The following is a 22,835-nucleotide window of genomic DNA, read 5'->3' as shown; positions in this document are numbered from 1 at the left end:
CACAAAGAGACAAGAAGATGGATGCCGGAAAGTTCCAGAAGTGTTCTAGCCACTCCCACAAAGCCAAACAGCATCATCGACAAAAGCAAGTGGAAACTAAATAAAGTCGTTTGTTATCAAATTCTTCATCCAACCCTTCATTGACGTCCTCATCGAGTGACAATGAGGAAAGAATAGACCCTAATGAGATTTGTGTCACCGACACTTCTTGCAAATGCAAAATGAAGGCCTACGTCAACAAGTGCAAACATGCTTGAGACACGTTTTTTGAGAAAGGAAACAGAGTTTTTGTTAAGGAAACGCAGACATGAAAGATAAACACATCATTTCATGCTGAACCACTGAAAGTTGTGGTGGTGAAAGGACATATGGTAACTGCCCAACTCCCTGGAAAGTCCATCACCAGGGACTCATCACACTTTAAGCTTTTTCCTCGATGTTCATCAGCTCTAGACCTATTGAGTGAGGCAAGTCCACTTGAGTACCTAAGAAAAGCATCCGTCTCTTCCCCAAAGATGCCAGATGAAGGCAAACCTCCTCTATCTCAGACAACTAGATCTGGAAAGCTGCTGGGAGCAACTGGACGACTCATCAAGGAATTGTATTCTGTATATGTGCATACATTTTATTGTACTTTTCAGTTAACAAAGTGGGAGATGTTGTATTATGTGTTTGTGTGCATGAAAACTCTAGTGGCCCTCGACAGACTCCTTACAAGTAATAAGTAATCTAATGGGTGTGGCTGGGTGTAGTTAATAAAGTTTGTGATGCAGTGCTTTCAGTTAACGGTCGCACTCTGAAGAATAAAGACATGCACGAAAGAGCTGCATGTGTGGCATGGCTATTTGCATGCTAGTGGGCTGCGGAGGATGCTACATGGGCATCATGCAGAGTGGAGGTGCTCCTCCTCTATTACCCTACTCCTCTGGAACATGCTTACAAGCATTTTCCCCTCAGTGTCAACAGGACACAGAGCCCAAAAACAGGGATGAATGAACTGAGGCTCAGATAAGCACCAGTCCCATGGCCTTAAAGAAAGATATTGGAATGCAGTCTATGGACCTGTGGGCCATGATAGGGAGGCATCGAGGAGGTGTAGCAGGCTAGGATGTATGACGTTACAACGCATACTTTTACCACGCCTACCATTACCACGCATTTTTTACAACGCAGGATCCATTACAACGCATACCATTACAACGCATGTATTTACAACGCAGGTACCTTTACAACGCATACCATTACAACGTAAGTATTGGTAAGTATATAATATTTTTTTAAATGTAATTTAATTAAAATTAATATAATGTAATTTAATTTAATTAATTTAATTTAATTTAATTTAATTTAATTAATGTAATTTAATTTAATTTAATCAATTTAATTTAATGTAATTTAAATTTAATTATATTTAATTTTTACCCTGTACCCCTTTACCCAAAAACCCAAAACTGACCCTGAACCCTAAAAATACCCCTTGTTGGACTTGGGCCTTAGGGCAGGTTCACCCCTAATCTTTTTGCTTTTATTTGTGACCCAGTGTTAGTGATTTTTGGGTCTTGGCGCACTTTTTCCCTGTGCCCCAGAGTAAAGTGCGTGCGTGTAGTATGGCTGGCCTGCCCTCCCATAGGAATACATGGAGAATGTGTGTGTCCATGTTAGTTCCTGATGTGTGGGGAGTGCAGGCTCGAGTTTGGTATGTGTGAACTCGTGAGAATGAATGCTGCACAATGGTATGTGCGTCTTGTATGTGTCTAGAAGGGAAGTGCTACTTCTGGACATTGATGTATGTGTGCAGTGAGGATACTGGAGCGTGATTGGCTGGAGCTGGCTGGCATGCCAGGCTCCAGGAAGTCTGGATGGGTCTGCCCGGTGGTGAGTGTGAGATCAGCATGAGTGATGTGTGGGAGGAGTGCACCTGGGTCCTGGATGGGCTGGGTTTTCCCCACACAATGCTGGCTCCGCCCCCCTGTGGTTTGTCTAACGACCCAAGCCTCCCCAGTGAATGAAAGGGGTGGTTGGGCCATCAAGGGTACTCCCAAGCCAGCTGCAACTGGTTTCCCCCCACCCTGCACCCTGGAAACAAAGGATTTAGCAGTATAAAAATGGGGCTGTGTCCCCACAGAAATTGTTCTACTTTTGGATCCTTGCCAGAGGGGGCTGTTGCTGCTGCTGGGGCCAGGAGGACCGCCACTTGGCTTGTCTCCCTGCCTGGAGACCCAGTGTGCTGGCTCTGGCCCTGCCTTGCCCCCCTGCCTGCCTCCAGACCCTGCTGGAGCCTTTATCTTTACTCTTAGCGCTTGGGAGCGCTTATTTGCCTGCTAGCGCTCTGGAGCGCTTTTCCTTTTGCCCCTAGCGCTGAAGAGCGCCTCCTTTGTGCTGCCTAGCGCTGAGGGCGCTTTATCTTTGCTGCTACCGCTTCGAGCGCTTTATTTGGATTCCCAGCGCTTGGGAGCGCTTTTTGTGCAGCCGGTGCCCACCCGGCATTTGGCCGCCTGACTTGCCGATTTCTGACCGAGCGAGTGCCTACCTCGCTTTCTATTTTCATTTGAGGCCGGTGCCCACCCGGCATTGCCCCGTTTCATTGAATTTGAGCGGCTGCCCACGCCGCATTTGCCCGGGGAATCACCGCCGCAGCCCGGAGGAAGCAGCACCCGCCTTCAGGCCCAGGCCGCGCTGGGATTGGCCCAGCCGGCCGAGCCCCTTCCGCGTCATCGCGGGGGAGGAAGAGTTCGCCGAAGGAGCAGGAAGTGGTCTGCCGCGTCTTGCCGAGGCTTCCCCGGAGTAAGAGGAGCCCCGCCCGCAGCACCGGACATCTGCCGGAGTGCTGCAGGGAGCGAGGCTCCCATGTGAGGAGGAAGCGCCGTGGCACCCGAGAAGCGGAGAGCCGGTGAGTGGGGCAGGGAAAGCGAGTGCAGGGAGGAGGGCGTCGGGGCACATTGTCGGTGCCCGCCCCTCCCCTGCAGTACACGGGCCTGAGAGAGGCCAGTAGCGTCCGAGCCCAGAGAGGCTCGTGGGACCTTCCCTTTTGTTCTGAGTCCCCCGTGAGGGACTCCAACGTTGCGCCCAGATCCGTGCCAAGCCCCAAGAGGCTCAGGGCAATTTGTATATATCGAGCCCCGAGAGGCTCTTGCGGCCACAGTGAATTTACAAGTCTGCAAGGCTTGAGGGGGCATTGCTTTGTTAGTTGAGCCTGAGAGGAAGGCTCCCAGCGCCCACCTTTGTTTTAGAGCCCCCGAGAGGCTCTGGGGCACTATTCATTGTCCTGAGCCCTGAGAGGCATCGCCCCCATCATTGATTTAGAGCGCTGAGCTCTTTAGTGCCCATTTGCGAGCCAGAGAGGCTCTAGGGGGACACAGGCAGCGAGTTGGTTAGAGCCCCGTGGCTCCCACGCTGTGTTCCCCACCTTTGTTCTTGAGCCCACGTGGCTCCAACGTTTGCCTACCCGCTATTTACAACTGTCCAGCACTTAGTGGACAGTTGCTACGTTTAGGCTTTTGTGTGCTGGCTGCCTGCGCAGCCTTCCCTGACTTTGAGACTCAGGGCATTTCAGCCCCTTTCGAGGCCAGTTGGCCTGAGGGACCTTTCTAGTGTTGTGCCATGTGCACCCTGCGCAATTTATGATTCACGTGCTAATTTGATTTCTGCGCAAATGTTCTACCTGCACCTCTGAATGTGTTTTAATGTTTCATGTGCAATTGTTTGTTATTACCTTTGCTAAAAGTAACCTGCTTAGGTAATTCTTTATGTTTTATTCCCCTTTGCTAAAAGTGACCTGCTTAGAGGAATGTTTGTTTTTACCTTTGCTAAAAGTGACCTGCTTAGGTAATTCTTTATGTTTTTATCCCCTTTTCTAAAAGTGACCTGCTTAGAGGATTGTTTGTGTCATTACCTTTGCTAAAAGTGACCTGCTTAGGTAATGCCTTGTGCTTTTATTTCCCTTTGCTAAAAGTGACCTGCTTAGAGGAATGTTGATGTTTTATTGCCTTTGCTAAATGTTACTTGCCTAGGTGATTATTTTAGGTTTCCTTCCCTTTGCTAAATGTGACTTGCTTAGGTGATAGGTTTTCCTTCCATAGGTCCTGATGATAAGGTCCTAGTTCCCTGCGTGATTTCCCTACAGTGTTTAGGGTGGCGTAGGAGGTATTTTCCCTTTACCAGTAGTTACTGGTTGTATGCTACATTAACTATTTTCTGTGTTACAGTCATTATATGTTTATGTGCCAAGTGTTATTTCTAAAAAGTGCATACCCCTGACAGTGGTCCAGGTGGCCCTGTCCTGTACATAATCCCTTGTAAATCTTGCCCGTGCCTGTTGGCACATTGTAAAGTGTGTGTGTTATCTAATGTGTTTTTATTATTATAATACAAAGGCTATTTTTGATATAACCTTGTGTGGAGTTTCCTTTGTGGTGGGCCTTTGGTTGTTGTCGCTGGGGTGCGCGCGCAAACGCTTTACACATCGCCTCTGAGATTAGCCTTGCTGCTCGCGCCACGTTACCTAGAGGGTGAGCTGGGGTTATCTTGGTGTGTCACTCCCTTGCCCTGACCTTAGAAGTGGTGATCCCTGACTGACCTTGGCGCGAGCCTTGGCCAGCCAGAGGTCCCGTTTCTAACATTGGTGGCTAGCAGTGCGGATTGGACTTGCGTTTGCGCTGTACCACAGTGGCGACAGGCCACACTTCAAAACTCTGCAATTTTAGATAACCACATTTTGGGGATTATTGTTTTTTAGGGAAGTTCAGTTTTGCTTCTCCTGAGAGGTGTCATTTTGTAATTTCTGTCCAGTACATTTGTTCCCCGCCCTGCTTCCAGAGTTTGGTACCTGTGTCACTTGTGGTCAGGTTGAGAAAATCAGGGGTGGTAGAAACTGCCTTACCGGTCCGAGGGGAGGGTGTGTGTGAATGAGTGGTGTGTTACACTGGACAGTGGAGTGCAAGTTCTCTGAGATAGGAATCTTGCTGAATTGTGTTAATTGTGTACTCCTGTGTAAGCTCAGACCCCCAGGTTCCCTGTGTCAAACTCTTCTTGAGAACGTCCGCCAAAATGGAGCCTGTTTTTGATCTCTGTTGTCTTTTTAGGTACAGTAGGTCAGAGCTGGTCAGATTCTGTGAAGAGGGAGGCATGGAGGTGAGTGAGTCGGATACTCAGTCCCAGCTTAGGGACAGCCTGATCCAATGGCAAAAGGGTCAGTGGGATCTTGAGCACAGTGAGAGAGATAGGGCCCGGGCCGCACGTCATGAGGATGGTGAGTCTGTTGGGAGCCCTGAAGAATGTGAAGTGAATGAGGATGACAGTGGATGGATATCAGCAGATAGTGAGGACCCCATATATAGGGAGTCCCTTGCTGGGTCCAGTGTCAGTACCAGCGCCCCATCCCTTTCCCTGTCCCCAGAGGAGTGGTTGGCTAGGAAGGAAGAGAGGGCCGTGTTCAGGGAGAGTAGGTTATCCCCTGAGTGCAATTGTAATTGTCTGGATTCCCCAGGGAGGGTGGAGTCCAGTGGTGGCAGCTTTTTAAATATAAGTGTAGACAGTCCCACTCCCAGTTCCCCGAGTATGGTACCTGTTTCCCCAGAGGAGGAGAATAGGTTGAGGTTCAGGAACCTTAGGAAACTGCCTCACCAGGATTGGGAGGAGTATTCCGATGAGTGTGAGGATGCACTGATTGATTGGTTAAGGGTTCACGGGGAACCTGAGTATTATAAGCTGTTCAACCTAGTTGTCAGGGAGCAGCTGCTCAATTGTTCTGCGCCAGAGTTGCGCCAACACCTGTTAGGGTGTGGATTGATTAAGCCTTGTGAGCTTGCAAGGGAAGCAGAGCGCTGGGACAGTGCGAGAGGTTCTTTAGAGTCACTAGTGAGTGATTCCAACAATAGTGGGTCAGGTGTCTTCCAGCCCAGTGTGGTGGAGGAGGGTGAGAGTAGCCCAGCTAGGTCCCTGGTTAGTGAGAAGGGTGTAGGGGCTGACTGCCTGTCTCAGTGGAGCGGGAGTGAGTGTGTGACCGAGAGTCCCCAGACGCCCGAAGCCCTGTCACAGAGCCTGGATGGTTTCTTTAGGGAACACCAGAAAGGGAACCTAGACTTGCCTGTTAGTTCACTTGAGGGAGATCTCCTAGTGGGTAGAGGACCTGGAGCATCTGTAAGCGGAGCTTCTATGGTTCTAGAGTCTGGCAGTACCACTCCAGTAGGGAGGGTACAGGAGTCCAGTACAAGGAGTGATTGGGGGATAGGATGTGAGTCCCCAGAAGTCCTGGAGTGCCAGGCATTGGTTCCACCAAAGGTTTTAGACCAGAGGTTGGAAGGCCAGGTTCAGGATCCGCCTGACCTGAAGGGTGGGACTACTGTAATCAGTGTCCTGACCAGTTCTTTTTCCAGAAGTACCGCCCCGCTTGGGAGGGAGAAGGACTCTGGAAGGGGGTGTAGAGGGTGGGAGAGCCCACCTCTGACCCCGGTGCAACCTGAGGGGTTAAACCCTAGGTTGGGAGAATGTTGTTTAGAGGGAACCCCTCGCAGGAGGAGGAGGAACCCTAGGAGAAGAGGTAAGAGGAGGAGAGCCTTCCCTGAGACTCCTGGTCCGCCTAAGGTTATAGACCCTAGGCTGGAGAACCAGTGGCAGTCTAGCCCTGTCTTGCAGACAGGAAGAGTGGAGCATGGCTATTATGTGCCAGGGGTTACTACCCCCCACTTTGTGAGTAGGCAGGATCCAGTGGTACCTGGGTGGCCTAGGGCCTGGTCCTGGCCGAGGGCAGCTGGAGAGTACCAGTGGGGTACCCCAGTTAGTCCCTACAGTAGTTTTAGAAAGAACCCCAGGGGTTCACCGTGGCGTAAAACAGGAGGGTGTCCCTGCAGTTGTGGGCCCGCGTCCTTGTTTTATCGCCCCAAGCAGGGAAGTCCATCACGGTGGTGATTGGTCTGCCCTGCGTTTTGGCTGGAAGGGGGTCGTGTTGGACTTGGGCCTTAGGGCAGGTTCACCCCTAATCTTTTTGCTTTTATTTGTGACCCAGTGTTAGTGATTTTTGGGTCTTGGCGCACTTTTTCCCTGTGCCCCAGAGTAAAGTGCGTGCGTGTAGTATGGCTGGCCTGCCCTCCCATAGGAATGCATGGAGAATGTGTGTGTCCATGTTAGTTCCTGATGTGTGGGGAGTGCAGGCTCGAGTTTGGTATGTGTGAACTCGTGAGAATGAATGCTGCGCAATGGTATGTGCGGCTTGTATGTGTCTAGAAGGGAAGTGCTACTTCTGGACATTGATGTATGTGTGCAGTGAGGATACTGGAGCGTGATTGGCTGGAGCTGGCTGGCATGCCAGGCTCCAGGAAGTCTGGATGGGTCTGCCCGGTGGTGAGTGTGAGATCAGCATGAGTGATGTGTGGGAGGAGTGCACCTGGGTCCTGGATGGGCTGGGTTTTCCCCACACAATGCTGGCTCCTCCCCCCTGTGGTTTGTCTAACGACCCAAGCCTCCCCAGTGAATGAAAGGGGTGGTTGGGCCATCAAGGGTACTCCCAAGCCAGCTGCAACTGGTTTCCCCCCACCCTGCACCCTGGAAACAAAGGATTTAGCAGTATAAAAATGGGGCTGTGTCCCCACAGAAATTGTTCTACTTTTGGATCCTTGCCAGAGGGGGCTGTTGCTGCTGCTGGGGCCAGGAGGACCGCCACTTGGCTTGTCTCCCTGCCTGGAGACCCAGTGTGCTGGCTCTGGCCCTGCCTTGCCCCCCTGCCTGCCTCCAGACCCTGCTGGAGCCTTTATCTTTACTCTTAGCGCTTGGGAGCGCTTATTTGCCTGCTAGCGTTGTGGAGCGCTTTTCCTTTTGCCCTTAGCACTGAAGAGCGCCTCCTTTGTGCTGCCTAGCGCTGAGGGCGCTTTATCTTTGCTGCTAGCGCTTCGAGCGCTTTATTTGGATTCCCAGCGCTTGGGAGCGCTTTTTGTGCAGCCGGTGCCCACCCGGCATTTGGCCGCCTGACTTGCCGATTTCTGACCGAGCGAGTGCCTACCTCGCTTTCTATTTTTATTTGAGGCCGGTGCCCACCCGGCATTGCCCCGTTTCATTGAATTTGAGCGGCTGCCCACGCCGCATTTGCCCGGGGAATCACCGCCGCAGCCCGGAGGAAGCAGCACCCGCCTTCAGGCCCAGGCCGCGCTGGGATTGGCCCAGCCGGCCGAGCCCCTTCCGCGTCATCGCGGGGGAGGAAGAGATCGCCGAAGGAGCAGGAAGTGGTCTGCCGCGTCTTGCCGAGGCTTCCCCGGAGTAAGAGGAGCCCCGCCCGCAGCACCGGACATCCGCCGGAGTGCTGCAGGGAGCGAGGCTCCCATGTGAGGAGGAAGCGCCGTGGCACCCGAGAAGCGGAGAGCCGGTGAGTGGGGCAGGGAAAGCGAGTGCAGGGAGGAGGGCGTCGGGGCACATTGTCGGTGCCCGCCCCTCCCCTGCAGTACACGGGCCTGAGAGAGGCCAGTAGCGTCCGAGCCCAGAGAGGCTCGTGGGACCTTCCCTTTTGTTCTGAGTCCCCCGTGAGGGACTCCAACGTTGCGCCCAGATCCGTGCCAAGCCCCAAGAGGCTCAGGGCAATTTGTATATTTCGAGCCCCGAGAGGCTCTTGCGGCCACAGTGAATTTACAAGCCTGCAAGGCTTGAGGGGGCATTGCTTTGTTCGTTGAGCCTGAGAGGAAGGCTCCCAGCGCCCACCTTTGTTTTAGAGCCCCCGAGAGGCTCTGGGGCGCTATTCATTGTCCTGAGCCCTGAGAGGCATCGCCCCCATCATTGTTTTAGAGCGCTGAGCTCTTTAGTGCCCATTTGCGAGCCAGAGAGGCTCTAGGGGGACACAGGCAGCGAGTTGGTTAGAGCCCCGTGGCTCCCACACTGTGTTCCCCACCTTTGTTCTTGAGCCCACGTGGCTCCAACGTTTGCCTACCCGCTATTTACAACTGTCCAGCACTTAGTGGACAGTTGCTACGTTTAGGCTTTTGTGTGCTGGCTGCCTGCGCAGCCTTCCCTGACTTTGAGACTCAGGGCATTTCAGCCCCTTTCGAGGCCAGTTGGCCTGAGGGACCTTTCTAGTGTTGTGCCATGTGCACCCTGCGCAATTTATGATTCACGTGCTAATTTGATTTCTGCGCAAATGTTCTACCTGCACCTCTGAATGTGTTTTAATGTTTCATGTGCAATTGTTTGTTATTACCTTTGCTAAAAGTAACCTGCTTAGGTAATTCTTTATGTTTTATTCCCCTTTGCTAAAAGTGACCTGCTTAGAGGAATGTTTGTTTTTACCTTTGCTAAAAGTGACCTGCTTAGGTAATTCTTTATGTTTTTATCCCCTTTGCTAAAAGTGACCTGCTTAGAGGATTGTTTGTGTCATTACCTTTGCTAAAAGTGACCTGCTTAGAGGAATGTTGATGTTTTATTGCCTTTGCTAAATGTTACTTGCCTAGGTGATTATTTTAGGTTTCCTTCCCTTTGCTAAATGTGACTTGCTTAGGTGATAGGTTTTCCTTCCATAGGTCCTGATGATAAGGTCCTAGTTCCCTGCGTGATTTCCCTACAGTGTTTAGGGTGGCGTAGGAAGTATTTTCCCTTTACCAGTAGTTACTGGTTGTATGCTACATTAACTATTTTCTGTGTTACAGTCATTATATGTTTATGTGCCAAGTGTTATTTCTAAAAAGTGCATACCCCTGACAGTGGTCCAGGTGGCCCTGTCCTGTACATAATCCCTTGTAAATCTTGCCCGTGCCTGTTGGCACATTGTAAAGTGTGTGTGTTATCTAATGTGTTTTTATTATTATAATACAAAGGCTATTTTTGATATAACCTTGTGTGGAGTTTCCTTTGTGGTGGGCCTTTGGTTGTTGTCGCTGGGGTGCGCGCGCAAACGCTTTACACATCGCCTCTGAGATTAGCCTTGCTGCTCGCGCCACGTTACCTAGAGGGTGAGCTGGGGTTATCTTGGTGTGTCACTCCCTTGCCCTGACCTTAGAAGTGGTGATCCCTGACTGACCTTGGCGCGAGCCTTGGCCAGCCAGAGGTCCCGTTTCTAACACCCCTGTACCCCAAAAACCCAAAACTAACCCTGAACCCTAAAAATACCCCTTTACCCAAAAACTGAAAACTGACCCTGAACCCTAAAAATACCCCTTTACCCTAAAAATACCCCTTTACCCAAAAACTGAAAACTGACCCTGAACCCTAAAAATACCCCTTTACCCAAAAACTGAAAACTAACCCTGAACCCTAAAAATACCCCTTTACCCAAAAACTGAAAACTGACCCTAAACCCTAAAAATACCCCTTTACCCAAAAACTGAAAACTGACCCTGAACCCTAAAAATACCCCTTTACCCAAAAACTGAAAACTGACCCTGAACCCTAAAAATACCCCTTTACCCAAAAACTGAAAACTGACCCTAAACCCTAAAAATACCCCTTTACCCAAAAACCCAAAACTGACCCTGAACCCTAAAAATACCCCTTTACCCAAAAACCCAAAACTGACCCTGAACCCTAAAAATACCCCTTTACCCAAAAACTTAAAACTGACCCTGAACCCTAAAAATACCCCTTTACCCAAAAACCCAAACTTATAATATTTTTAATAAAATGATATACTTACCAATACTTACGTTGTAATGGTATGCGTTGTAAAGGTACCTGCGTTGTAAATACATGCGTTGTAATGGTATGCGTTGTAATGGATCCTGCGTTGTAAAAAATGCGTGGTAATGGTAGGTCGTTGTAAAAGTTGCGTGGTAAAGGTTGTATACCAGCAGGCTAGCCATGAGCGGGCCTGGACCATGCAGTTGTGCTTCATCTATCACACAGTTTAATGGCACCCTGGCCTTTGCATAAATGGGAGCTGCCTGGGTAAGATTGTCTCATCAAACCAGTCAAGAACTGTTGGCCATAATACCCAGGGGTAAATGAACTGGGTATCTAAAGTGGACGTGATACAAGTGAGCCAGAAGACTTTCCTGTTCTATTAGGGATACTGTTCATTACACTGTCAATTTTGATGCCCACCTGTGACTTATAATAATTTCTGACTTTTGCATTCTCTGTGTAACTTTCATTAAAAATCTTCATAGCATTGACTCCGCAGAGCTTTGTTCTTGAATTCTGTAATAAAACTCTTTAACTTTTCCCATTGTTCTAAAACTCAGTTGTTGAATCAGCCATTTATTAATTTGATTGTTTTTTTTTATTTTTATGTTTTGGGAGATGCCTTAATGTTGGGACATATTGCCTCATAAAACTGAGGTTCAACACCATCTCTGATCCAGTGAATGTGGGCATTCTGGTCGAGGTAAAATATTGGGTGTTTAGAATTTCCTTGTATCCCACAACTCACAACTGTTATGGTGGGCTTACCTGAAAGTCCAGTCTCACCGAGTGTAAGGGTCACCAGGTGACCTCCGGAGAACCAAGAATGGCCTGTAGAAAACTAGACTTAGTAATAGCACACTTCCCATTCACCATGGTGAAGAGCAACAGAGTAGAGGACCTTACCAAGGGCAAGCTTGGTCAATATATGAAAAGCAAGCAGCTACAACCCAGATGAGTCAGGCAGGTGGGCCTGAGAAAGACTCACCTTACTAGGGCGAAGCCCAAAAATCCTCCGCTGCTATCCCCCAGGCTTTCCGCGATTCCTGTGAGGTCCTCAAAGGGGGGATAGATTGTGTTGGCAGATAAGTGTCACTTCTTCGACAGAACTTAAGCAATGTGGCAGAATGAGATATGGGCAGCCGCGGTGCGTCCATTGGGGCGTAGGGGCGTAGCCCCACTAGCCCTGGACGCACCGTGGCACTGCAGCTAAGCTATTAAAATTCTTCAAATTAGCAACATAGCCAGCGCAGCGGGGGAGGGACAGGCGATCAGATGATCATGGTAATAGGTGTGGTCTGGAGTGCGCAGGGGGGGCATGGGCTGCTGGTGTGCTGCAGCAGCGCATGAGAATTCCGGGCGGACACTTGCCCGCGCATGCGCCGTTGCGCGAAAAACACTTGGGCATAGAGAAGGGGCCGGGGGTGCGGCTTCAGCCGGGCCGGGTTTATAAAGGCTGCCCAGGGCGAGTACACAGTGTGCCCCCCTAGCCAATCCTGGTGCTGCATGCAGCGCCAGGATTGGCTGGTCCACCGCGCATCCAATAATGGATGTTGCACGGTGGACCAGCCAATCCTGGCGCAGCATGCAGCACCAGGCTGGCTAGGGGGGCGCGGCGTGGGTGAGGGCAGAGTGGCGCGACCCCGGGCAGGAGGAGAAGCAGACGGCGGCGAGACTCCTCGAGAGCCTCTCATGTGCCATCGCCGGGAGGCGTGAATCATACCATGAACAGGCAGCGCGGAGGGGCCAGAGACAGTCACACAGGAGAGAGAGCAGAGCAGATCTCCGCCGCATCCTTCCGGTGCTGAGTGAGTACAATGCCCTGTTTCTTACTTTTATCTTCATTCACTGTACAATTAAGAACTTTCTGAAAAACTACAATGGCTGTCACATTTTAGTCAAAACCAGATAACCCCTTTCGGTTCCAACGTCCATGGTGGGTTTCATGCTGTTGCTCAGACTATACTACGGTCACATCTCTGTTAAAACGGCTCACCTAATCTTGCACAGCCCTTGTTTCCCCTGTGGCTTAATCCAAAATGGAGGTGTGAGGTCTGAGAAGTGAAAGTACTAAACCCCTTCAAAGCAGTGCAAGTGCTCCCTCTCGTAAGTCTAAGAAGTGCAGGTACTCAGTACCTGCCCTTTTACAGCAATAGTGGTAAACAACCCTGTCCTCTTAGCATACTGCCCAGTAACCACTGGCTGACAATGTGACCCAAGAAAAGCCATCACCCCTGCGCAGGAAGCAGTGCATGCTGGCATGAAAGAACTCCCTGGATGAGAGGCATTTGTGGGTAACTGCATCAGGAACTTGGAGACAAAACTGGTTTGTTTTTTCTGCTGCAGAGACAACACTTTTTGAAAGGGACTTCCGCCTACCTTGCTCATCTTCTTCAAAGGCAACCTCGTCTCCACTCTAAACATTTCCATATAGTCACCCACGACAGCAAGCACGGCTCTAGGTCCTTGCAAGAGAGACGGAGATCTTAGTAACAGTTTAACCTTGGATTTATTCTATCCAAGGCTGCCATTACATCAGAGCATCCCATGCATAGTTCAAGAAACTGGAATTATGTGGCAATGGAGAATCCAGCTGTTTGGCAAATTACCTCACAAGAAAAGACAAATGATGCTATATAATGTGGTATCTTCTGCGTCAGTAATAATTTAGCTAATTACTATTTTGTTGGGGTAACACACTGTTATCTGAGGAAGGTCCGCCACAGCACCACATCCCATGCACAACCTTTTTAAAGTAACTTTTGATCTATTTGAGCTAGAAGCGAAATTGTTTTGGTTGTAATTTGTAATTTATGCAGCAGATGGTGGATTAATACTGCAATTCCATAATCATGCAAAAAACGCTGAAGCTGCAGAATTGCATCATTTCAGTGGCCCTTTTGATAATACATCGCTCCTGTCACAAACATCATGTTCATACAGACGAAAATGGCATACATTAATAGTTACTTTTTTTATAAGGCTTCATGGCTATCACTCCTGTGCTTAGGTTTTACCATACTGGTTTTTTCTTGTGAAAGATCTGACCCCTGTCTGTGTTATACATAGCTGCCAAGTTTCCCAGGTCCGTGTGTGACTAGTTTGGTCAATGTTGACTTTTTCTTAGAATTCTGGGACTTGTAGTTTTGCGGAACCCAGTACAGCACAAAGACTACAAGTCACAGATCTTTGAGAAAAAATCACCAGGACTGGACTTACTAGTCACGCATGGACCTAAGACCTGTAACAGCTATGGTTGTATGTATGTAGTTTCCCATTTTGTTCAGCCCATACGTGTAATCTCACTTTACTCTAAAGGCCAAATGCAATAAAAACAAAAGAAAAGTTGGGACTTTCCACGTCAGACACAGGGCCTGGTAAATCATTGCGACGGACATGCCTTTATTTAATTGCCTCAAGCTGTGCATGGTGCGAGCGTGAGCCACACTGTTAAAACATTGTATTTTTTCAAGCTGGTATTTATTTAAAGTCTTATAGTCTGAATTCAGCACCTGAGCATAATAGGACAGAATGTATGAAGCTCTGTGGTAATACTGAATAAGCAGCTACCTATGTTATGCCATCTATTAATGTAATAACTGCACTTTCACAATTGCTTTATTAACCTTCCTGCCTTCTCAAATTTGCTTGAAAATGCACGATTTTTCTTCTTTTTTTTAAAAAAAATTCTTGGGGGGGGGGGTAACCCCCACAAACCCCCCTTTTGGGGTTCGGGCTCACTCGCTGCGCTCCCTCGCAACGGTGCTGTATGCAAATCACTTTGCGCCCCACCACTTTCAAATGTCACCCACCGCCTCTGGATATGGGCATGGGCCTCCTCAAAAGAAGATGATCGGCATTCCCTTAAAACAGACGTCAACTAATTGAAAGAGAACAATGCAATTCGACCACAGAAGACCTAATATACAGGTGGAATAATTCACTCTTGGTTTAAAACTTGGGCCCCGGAAAAAGAACTCACAACTTATTTTGTGGTTGAAAGAGAGCCCAGCTCCACCCCATCATTTTGAGGCTGATTAACTATATTATCTAGTCTGGAATAGAATGCTCAGAGTGACACTCCACAAGAAGACAGTCACCTGAGACTCTTCTAAATTAATGAACTTCCCAGACAAAACAGCTGTAGTGCAACAGCAGAGGAAATTCTTTATTGAGGCAGAAACTAAGCTCAGAGCAATATACATCAAATATATGCTTCTGTACCTGTCTCTGCTTAAAAGCATGCATTTGGGAAAACACATTTCATTGAGAATGCCACGGAGGTTTGGAACTGGGTGGAGGACAGACCGCCTGTGCAACGCAGGTGAGGTTCAAATGACTCCTAAGCCCAGCCTGCAGTGAGAAAGGCCCCTCCACAGAAACATAGACATTGTGAAAGACTGGCAAATTTCACTTCCAGGAGGACTGAGAAGGATCTTCATAGAGAACCTTGGACCACCTGGGGCCTGAGAAGGGGCATCCCATAGGCTGCTGTGTTTAAGGTTAGCCCTGACTTCATCTAGATCTGCATGGCCTCGGGGGCAGATATCTCCTGTTGATGGCAAATGGGATCACTGATCTCTCACAGCCACTTGGGGAGGTGGCTAACTAGGAACAGTGGCATCACTAGATAATTGGATTGCAAATTAGCTCTTTGTACTCCCTAATTACTCGTGAGTTCCGTAATCAAAGTTGGGGTTTGTGTAGCGATGTGGGAGGGCTCTTTATCTCTTGTGCCCCATCCACTTTTTTACCCCCTTGCTGACTCTCTTCATTGCAGGTTTTGTACCGATCAGTTAAAGCATTTAAAGTTACAGGCCGACAGATAGTTCAGTTTCGGAAGTGTAGGGTGAGGGCTTGTTGGGACACATTTGTTTTAGGCACCCTCTCATACAGTTTCTATTTGTTTTATTTCAATTCACATAACCCGGCCATGCAGTTACTCATCCACCGGCTATCATAACCCCCCACCAGGATGCACATAAGTCAAGATAGGCAGGACTGATTTATGTCCTGGAATAATAAGATTAAAAGAGGTTTGGTTCTAAATGTAGCTAACATGCAGGCCCCAGATGTATTCTGGCTACAGGAGATGAATCTGAGCAACAAATAACATTTTCTGGGTCGCCTTTGATAGTGCTCCATATTGGATAACCGAGTGGGCAATGGGACTCACCATCCCCCTTCGAAGGTCGTTCCCACTGCTCCTCTCTGCGATACAGGGTCACTGGCTGGGCCGCTATGTACTCTTTTCAGGCAGCTTGCATGGACAGACCTTGACATTGTTTATGTATATATTCCCCCTGCACCATTAGGTTCCTTACTGAACTTCTCCCACAAGCTCGAGCAGGCAGAATGACACTTGGTGGAGACTTCAATGCGGGGATGAATTCTCAGATTGATGTGCAAAGTGGAAGGACAACAAACAGGTCAACTTGCCTTGCATCCTGGGGCCTCATTTATGAGGCCTTGCGTGAGTTTTGCGCTTCCGATGCGTCAATTTTTGTGATGCATCGGCGGCGCAAAACAAGCCTCCTGATGCGCACTATTTACAAAGTGACGCATCTAAGCAGATGCGTCACTTTGTAAACCCCTGCGCTACATTATACCTGCGTTCACCCGCAAAAAGCCTCATAATAGTGACGCAGTGAAATCTATGAGATTTCACTGCCTCACTTTTAGGATGCTGTTGCGTCAAAATCTTGCGCCTGCCTCACAGCAGGCGTAAGACTGACGCAAGCCCTTTCACATGGGGCTTTCCCCATGTGAAAGGAAGCATTGCTGGAGTTGCGTCACTTTTGTGACACACTCCAGCAATGCGTCACTTTTGCGCCTACAGATACGTCAGAAATACTGACGTATCTGTAACTCCTTGCGACATGATGCGTCATATTATAAATATGACGCATCAATCATGTCGGAGGGAGAGCGCAGTGAAAAGTGACGCATCGCTGTTTTCACGCAGCGATGCGTCACTTTTCATAAGTGAGGCCCATGGACTGGCATTTTGGGGATATGTGATGCCTTGAGAAAGTGGCGCCCAGGCATGCAAGAGTATACATTTTTCTCCCCCTCTCACAGCTTATTTTCATGTATAAATATTCTTTCATGCCTGCCACATGAGTTCAGTAGTGAGGTGTATTGGATAATTTCCTGATGGAACTGCACCTTTGTGGTACCCACAAGGGGCTGTGGAGTGGTGGGTGTTTTAGCACCTGGTGGCTGACGGATGGCCACTTTGTGGCCACACTCAAGGAGGAGGTTGCTTCATAGTTTTAAATCAGTACTGACTTGGTCCAATCAGCGGTGACTGTCTGGAAGGCTTTCATGATGATTACACGTAGCCAGCTCAAGTCCCTAATTACTGAGAAAAAATAAAGGGCTCACAAGCTTGAAGCTCTGGAGGCGCCTCAGGCCTGGAGCAACGGGCTTCCCAATCGTTAGACGATGAGACTGGTGGAATCCATACTCGTGCTACATCAATGACTTTTCAATCAAGCAAGGCTTTCTTGGGTTGCCTCTCATCAGGAGATCTATGAATTGCGGGCAAAGCTGGCAAGTTGCTGTTGTGGCTGGCAACTTGTAAGCTCAAAGGTAAAATAATCCCAAACATCTGTTACAGTGACAGGGAATTATTTGGGTGACTAGCTAGATCACAGACTCCGGAGATTTTCCAGAGATCCCAAGTACTTCTATGGGCAACTTTAAGTGCTGCAGACCCCTGCAAAACAGGAGAAGTTTCAATTGATAGCCACATACCTTATCATGCATACACTAGACCTGATGTAGAGCAACAAACTAGATCCTCTGATATAAGTCGAGGAGATCAGGAGGTTTTCTTTTCCATGCACATGGGGAAGACTCCTGGCCGCAACGGATTTCCTGTGTATTTCTTTCAGAAATGTTCCTCTCTGCTCACTCCACATCTACTGGCGCTTTACAAAGAGGCTGGGTGGTCAGGGATCCTGCCATATAACTTGTTTGGTACCACAACAGTTGTCAACCCAAGCCTGCCAAGCATCTTAGTGAAATTTCCTCCAAACAGCAATTTCATTGATCAACACTGAAACCCAAATTCTTGCCAAAATGTTGGCCAACATTGTGTTAAGTGCAGTGTGAGTGCTTGCCCTTACCATTTCAGAATGGCTTCATGCTGGACCGTAGTAACCATCACTGCATTCGCTGATTTAAGGTAGCACTGGCCAGGGGAAATGAGTTGTTGAAGGCCTCGGTTTTTAATCATATTTGACTCATCACCAGAAAATTAATTTAGGACCACTATTCCCCAGATATATCCAGACGTTGTATAAAGAACCCTGGTCCAAGTAAGGGTAAATGGAGTGTTAGCCTTCCTATGCCCATTAGGGAACAGTATGCACCGGGGGTGTCCCCTCTACTCACTTCTTTTTTGCCCGAGAATTGAACCACTCATTGAGTGGATCAGAAGCGGCGCTAAAGTTTGGAGAGTTTGGTGACAGTGTAGCCTTGAAGACTCACTTTTCGCAGACAACTTGCTCCTTTACACACAATGCCCACAATGCTCGATCCTAAGGCTGATGGACATCTTTCAGACTTATGATAATGCATCTGGGTCAACTGGTCAATGTCACAATATGTTCCAACTGCTCTGCGAGCAGTACTGGGCAGGCTTTGGAGAACTTTAAATACCTGGGTGTATATTTCCCAGAGATCCCAAGTACTGCTGGGGTCTCAACATGCCCCATTTTTCACCAAAACCTAGAAAGAATTGCCACCCTGGAAGACTTTGCTGCTATCCATAATGTGCAAGGGGGCTTTATTCAAGATGATAACTGTTAGAAATGGGATTTCTGGCTGGGAAGGGTATGCGCCTAAGCCAGGCAGAAACCCCCACTCTAGTCAGGGCAAGGGAGTTACACGCTTAAGATAACCCCTGCTCACCCCCTTGGTAGCTTGGCACGAGCAGTCAGGCGTATCCCAGAGTCAATGTGTAACAATACAAAAGAAACTCCACACAAGGTGATATAAAAATAGCCTTTGTATTATCCAAAACAAATTAGATCTTAACCACACATATACACTGTGCCAACTGGCACCAGGTAGTAATTTACAGGGGATTATATACGTGACAGGGCCAATCGGGCCACTGTCAGTACCATCACAAAGCACAAGTAGCAAATATCAAACACAACCAGTAACTAATGGCAAAATGCTGTACTCAGCATTAACACAAGCAACATAAATGCATTATGTCTGCATCATATTAGACATAAAACAAATTATGCATAAACATCATAAATACATTATTCAATCTCTGTAGGCATAAACACATTATGCAATAGGCATCACATTAGGGTCTTGCGCCCTACCAACACTGACCCCCGGCCAACTGGCCTTCCCTGAGACTCAAATGCCGTTTGCCCCAAATTTCAGGGCTTGCAATTATAAGGCCTCCCAAGTAGCCCTCCGGCTGCCAAAGCAGCAAAACCAAGGTGCGCAATGCGCTGGGGCGAGGTGGTGTATGTCTCTCCTTCCATTAGGTAAACATAAACATGCCCCCTGATTGCAGCTGCCCGCGCTTTTGCGGTGCAGCTGGAATAAAAATGAGCACTGGTACCAACCATGCCGTAGAGCAAAATTGCCCCCAATGACGTAGCTGCCCGCTCCCCTGCGGGGCACCTGAGGAAACCGGCACTGGCACCAAGAATGTGCAGATTTGAGCCCCACTCACAGGGCTCTCCTTCTTGACTCCTCCGGTCACCTCAACATCGGGGGGAAATCATGGGGGAGTCCCCACGGATTCCCCCTGAAGACCTTACAGCACCGTGCTTTAGGACACCAGCGCTCCTCTCCTTCTGGAGCAGCTGGGAGGAGGATATAACACCCACGAGGCGCTAGAGCCAGGTATTTCCAGCAAGGCAAAGCTGGGCCCAGGCAAGTCAGCACACAGGGCCCTCCAGCAGGGAGGCAGTCCCTCGTGGCGGTTCCTCCTGGGGCCCAGCAGCAGCAAGTCCCAAATCACAAGGAAGCAAACCTTTCATGGGGGCACATCCCCAGTACTTATACAACCTTTTCCCTTTGTCTGCCCTTGGCACAGGGCTTTGGGGACCAGTCTCAACTGGTTCTGGGGGGTAGTGGAGCACTTAGTGTACAGTGCTCACACCCTCCTTTGTCAGATGGGGCTCGGTCCTCAGACACACCACAGGGTGGCAGAGCCAGCATTCACCTAGGCAGGCACAGACCTGTTCAGGGTCAGGGTGTCTATTCCTCCCACTACTCCAAATGCAGAACTCCTATTCAGCCTAACGCTGACTCACCCTGCTCTCCCTGGAGCCACACCACTTCACCAGCCCCTGTCACTCCACACACATCAGGCAGACACATAGCACATAGAAATTGCAACATCTAAACGTGGCACTTCTAAAATAGTGATAATAAATCTGCGCGCACCATTGCGTAACATTTATTATTACTATTCCAAATATACCAAACTTGACCACGCTGCCTATCAGGAATTACCACTGAAACACTTATCAGGGAATCCCCAATGCATTCCAATGAGAGGGCAGCCTCACAGCAGCGAGAAACCAAAATGCCTGTTTGTCACTACCAGGACATGTCAAGCACTTTAGGTACATGTCATAACTTTCACCTACAATGCACCCTGCCCATAGGGGTATCTAGGGCCTACCTTAGGGCGGAATAACATGCAGTAAAAGGGGGTCACAGACGTGGCACCCACTTTAGGTGTCACGTCACAGTGGCAGTAACACTGGGCGCACAGGCCCTACAATGGCAGGGGCCTGCGACAGGTTTGAAAAGCTACTTTGGTGGGTGGCACAATCAGTGCTGCAAGCCCACCAGTAGCATTTAATTTACTGGCTCTGGGTATCTGAGATACAACTTTACAAAGGACTGACAGGTAAATTAATTATGCCAAACTTACCATGTTTACCACAGAGAGCATGAGCACTTTACACTGGACAGCAGTGCTAAAGTGCCCTAAAATCACCAGCACCATGTCAGAAAAATGGCTAGGAGGAAGGCAAAAAGTTCAAGAATAACACTATTTTTTTATATACTTAATAACTAGCCACACACCCTCCGTGCCACTTTTTTTCTCAGATATAAACGTACTCCTCAAAAGATTTCTTTAGGCTGGCGCCCAACACAGATGTCACTCACCAAATCCATACAAGCACCATACGAAGGGGCTGGGCATACCAGACATGCGTCTTTACTATTGGGCATCCCAGCTCATCATCATTAACAATTAGCTCTTTGGTGACCACCATGTCCAGGATGCAGATTTATCTCCTCCAATCTTGGAATCTGGAGGCTACCAGTGGAGCTGCCAGAACCAGACAGGACCCCCCCCTCATCTGTTGATATCAAGCTTCAGAGGGCACTAAATGGTTTAAGACAGTCATAAGACAGACCCTCTCTGTCTCTCACATGTTTTCAGCCTTGAGGGACTTGGGTCTAAAACCTAATAGGAATCTCACAGGTCAGTGATGCGTAGGTGGGCAAACCTATTAAGGTATATGACCAGCTGACTGAAGACTTTGGTCTACACAGGTTCCAATCCTTCAACTATTTGCAGCTGCACCACCCATTCCCTACAACATAATAACCTTCTATTGTGAGTCCCTGAGTACACCACACTTGAACCCAAAATCACGATGGAACGGCTTCATAAAAAGGCTATATTATTTATATATGGAGCACTGATGGTCAACATGTGTGTGTCCATGATGAAGATGAAGAAAGGAGTGAGGCTAGAATGTCTGCAAGATGTCCAATCTTCTCTGCAAAATGTAGGCTAATTTACTTTAAATGTTAACATTAAATATACTTAGACCCGACTAAGCTCTAGTTTGTGGGGAGAAGGCAAGGCCTACAATGCCCGCGCTGTTACGTGGACAAGGCAGGCTATATTCATATGATCTCTTTCTGCCTGGGAATTAGCCATTAGTGGTTCAAACAACATAAATCCTTAAGTGAAGCCCTTAGTATGAATCTGGAGCTAGGCACCAATACTGCAATTCTGGGCATTAAGGGGCACTGGGAGGGTTACCTCGGAGCCACGAAATTGATGGCTCCTGGTTTATTAGTGGCAAAACGAGATATTGCCAGGCATGGAAAGGACATGGTGGCTCCCTCATTACAAGAATGGCTGCATGCCATTGACTACTGTGTGGTCACTGAAACAATTATCTACAAAATACACAGCTGTGTCAAAAAAACCATAAAATATGGCACGCATGGCTCAATAACTGTCTGTAATGTGACTGACTGTCTATATGGGTGGGCACAATCTTTTGTGGTTCCCTTAAGGAAATATTAAGTTATGTACGATGCCCCGCACACCTTCAGTTTAACTATTCAATTGAATACTTTTTCACATTAATCATTCATTATCACGGTGCTGCCATGTTGTCTGACTGGCTCTAGTCAGTTCAGAATATCCAAAACAAAATAAACAGAAACTGCTTATGAATGGCGCACTATTCACATGCCCCATAGGTGCTACTTCTTCACTTAAAAATAAATGTAATACATCCTTGTGAATATGCTAGTATAGAAACTCAAAACACAATATATAACACATTAATCCACTCTGTATATATGTCGTGTTTCTTCTTTAATTCTGCTTCTTAGTAGTTCAATTGTTTGAGATGGACGCCTTCCTTCATGTATCCACTCTTTAACAGCAAATCTGTGTGATTTCCCAATGCATTTCGGTATTCAATACCTTCATCAGGGGAATTTCTACAATTAAAACAACAGAAACTGATACCTATATCCATCAAACAATTCAATAGGGAATAAGATAGACCTACAATATAATTATGATTCGTTGGTTATCATGCTGGTTAAAAAATGAATCAAATGGTGCCTGAAGGTTTCTGTAAACTGTAACCACAACCACACACCACAGAAACAGTGTGTTAAACAAGTGCTACCTTGCCCCTGGAGCTGAAAACCACCCTATCGTGACTGTCACTAACCTGTAAAGTTGCTGTCTCCTGTAACAAATAGAACACTGCTAGAACTGTCGATTCACCACCAGCTCGCCTTGGCGAAAAAATAGCAATATTATGTAATCATACCTTATGTTTTCCTCTGCAATGACTCGTCTAAGCCAATACGCGCGTGTGACCCTTCCTTGTTTGCAAAAGTCGATCCTCCGGTACTGCATGGAACGACAACGAAAGAGACCGCTGTCAACCTTCCATAAAACTACCCCCCACTTGTTCTGCTTG

The sequence above is a fragment of the Lissotriton helveticus genome, chromosome 1_1 (assembly GCF_964261635.1).
Source record: "Lissotriton helveticus chromosome 1_1, aLisHel1.1, whole genome shotgun sequence".
Classification (NCBI taxonomy): Eukaryota; Metazoa; Chordata; class Amphibia; order Caudata; family Salamandridae; genus Lissotriton; species Lissotriton helveticus.
Note: the sequence above shows the minus strand (reverse complement) of the source record.